The sequence below is a fragment of the Teleopsis dalmanni genome, chromosome 2 (genome assembly GCF_002237135.1).
Source record: "Teleopsis dalmanni isolate 2A chromosome 2, ASM223713v2, whole genome shotgun sequence".
In the NCBI taxonomy this organism is placed as follows: domain Eukaryota; kingdom Metazoa; phylum Arthropoda; class Insecta; order Diptera; family Diopsidae; genus Teleopsis; species Teleopsis dalmanni.
The window spans coordinates 20,206,176-20,209,512 of NC_051847.1; positions in this window are offsets into that span (position 1 = coordinate 20,206,176).

A 3,337-nucleotide genomic window follows, 5' to 3' on the forward strand; every position below is an offset into this window, starting at 1 on the left:
ATTGTAAATTCTATTTAACTATTGATTTTTTGATATCTCGACTGTCATTACCCTGAGGATGATTTTCAACAAAACTCTCGTAACATCGGTAAATCAATAAATTACAATTTTAACAAATGAAATAACTAAACTGACCAATTAGTCCGTGTATACTTTTATATCAGCTTAATTTATTAGTTAATTTATGAAATATTCTCTAATGTTAATTAATTATTATAAATAATATACATTTGTGTTATATTCTTTGCATTTAATGAATATTTCATGAATGTTTAATAATTTGTATTGTTCTAAAATTATTTTACTATAACCAAAGTGCACTCTAATAGTTTATGCCACAATTAGCATGACTGCGGTTTCAATTTCACATTATCCAATTTCTGTATTTATAAAATTTATTTCAAAATATGTAACAATCTCTAGGACCAATCAACAAACAAATTGGAAAGTACTATTTAAAACAGTTAATTTTAATGATGTTGCATTCATTAGCAATAAATATCGCAACAAAAATTGTTATGCGGAAACGTCACCAGTGAATCACATAATTAGTGGCCTAAACAATGAAATCCTGTTTATATAAATTGTAAAAATAAAATAGAATTTCCTGTTGAAATTTCAGTTTTCGAAAGCTAAAACAGCAAAATTATTGACTCACGGCATTCTGGTCCACATCGTAAAATGCGGGCATAATGCCTCACAGTGCAACAAACTCAATTCACTCGCAACAGTTAAAACCACAAAATAATCCTATTTAAGCCTTAACATTTGCCATCAAAAGCGACTGCACATTAAACATTGAATGGGTTCAGCGGATTTAAACAGTCAATAATGCAGCGATTTCATTTTAAAACTCAAGATAGTTGCTAGTGTTGTTGTTGTTGCTGTTGCTGTTGATGTTGCTGTTGGAATTGCTGTTGGTGTTGCTGCTGCTGCTGCAGCAATAGTGAGTGCTGCTGTTACTGTTGATATAGCCGCTGTTGTGAGCGGCAGCAACTGACAACCACAAATTAAAAATGGAATAAAAAAATTCCACTTACCATTGTTTGACTTTATAATTGGAATTTAATTGGTGATTTGGGGCATCAAGCTGTGCGTGATCTAGTGACATGCGGTTTTATTGATTGAGTTTTGGTTGAAAATGGCTTAAATTTCATTTTAGTTTCGGCACCAATAGCAGCTGGCCCATTGGTGCCGAAATTAATAATATTATTTATTAACATATGTTTTATATATAATGTGTTCTTTGTGAAGTTTACCTTAACGGATCAGAGTCGTTTGCTTTGATCTTTTTTCATAACAATTTTCCTAAAGGTGTTATAGAATATTTTATGGGAATAATTATCAGGTTTCAAATGTATATGGTATACTAGATAGATGCACGAAACCAATTTGAATAATTGAACTCGTACATGCTGCTATGTATTTCAGATGAACAAAAATTTCTACGTTGAGCTACTAACATATGTAGTTTCTCCTTAGGCAAATTTGATTATACTCAACTAGGTGAAGGAGAGAAATGATTCAAAAGTATATAACTATTTGTATATTTAAATTTTTTTTTATAATTTATTATCATAGTTTGTACAATGATGGAAAGGAAGTAATTATTAAAAATTATTTTTTGTTGTATTATAAAAATGAAATCGAACTCGGCACATTAAAATACTATTTATCTTTCAAAACTCTACACAAGAATAGGGAGAAAAAATTAAAGCTAATGAATAATTAAAAGCATTTTATATTATCAGCGAAGTATAACCATCAAAAAAAATTTTGAAAGAGATTTTAGTATAAGTTATAGTTTATGACGAAAATTATGACGAAAGTGACCATTTATTTTACAAAAACTAGTACATTTGTTAAAGAGGTTTCGAACAGTAGTGAATTGTAACAACAAAATTTTTATTTATTTTTATTTAATTTAATTTTTGGCTTACCATACAGCTGTTTCGAGTATTGCAAAAACCCATCATCAATGGTCTTGGAATTATTTCTTGTATTTAATTTATCGTAAATAATTTCTTCTTACTGCAAGTACTAAGGATTGAACTCAAATTTTGCCAAATTGAAACTCAGAGTTAGCGTTCATTAGCCAACTGTAATACTTAAAACAGCTGTATGGTCAGCCAAAAATTATTATTAATAAAAAGAATATAAAAATAAAAAGATTTTATTAATAATGAGAACTATTTCATTTTCAGTTTTCAATTCATTCCAAATCCAAACTGACGCATAAATGCATATTATGGGACGAACTCATATGAACTGATTTATTGTTAAAGTTGATAACTATTCCTAAAGAAAGTAAACATAATTGTTACAGGCATGCATCTTACACCTAAGCTAGTATGATTACGGTCGGACTGAAATAAGGCCACTTAATTGGCAACTCGAAATAAATATCAAGTAGATTATTAGTTTGAAATAATCCAATCGAACCAGACATGCCAAATTAATAGTCTGAAAGCTTCAGTCGAATCAGGCTTTTAGATAGGCTACTAGTATGAAAATTCCACTTGGACCAGGCATTTAAATAGAATATTAATTTGAAAAACTCAACCAGAATAGATTGTCAGATAAATTAGTAATCTGAAAATCAAGTAGACTAAAACTGTTAGATAGACTACTAGTATGAAAATTACATTTGTAGCAGATATTTAAATAGAATATTAGACTCAAAACCTCAACCGGACCAGACTGTCAGATACATTACTACTCTGAGAAATCCAGTGCACCAGATTGTCAGATAGATTACTAGTCTGAGAAATCCAAACGTACGAAACTGTTAGATAGATAATTAGTATGAAAAATATGATAAGACCAAACAATAATAGTAATCAATCTGACAGGCATCATCAATATGCTCATTGAACCGCTAATTTTATGGATTAACAAACAAATACCAACAACTTTTATGACAATTACACATAAAAAAGGAAAACGGTATTAAAAGAATTTATTGTATAAAGACACATCAAGCAGGATTAAGTATACATATTTTATCTTTTATATTTCAATTTTATATTCTATGGTATATTACTTAAAATCAGTTAATTTTAATTAATATGCCTGTATTATTTTTTTACTCAATTTTATTTAATTTATTCAAGTTATTTTTACTCAATCATTTTACAAAATCTTACAACTTACGATAATATAGTAGGCATATCCATCTGCCGAACTGATGTATGATTGTATCAAACACGAATCAATAAGTTTTATTAGATTCATTGTCAAAAGTTATATACCTAAACATGCAAGTTGTAAGTAGATTACTTTAGTTGTTATAATTAATGAATTTATGTTGTTGATCTTATATATCAAAAAGACTTCG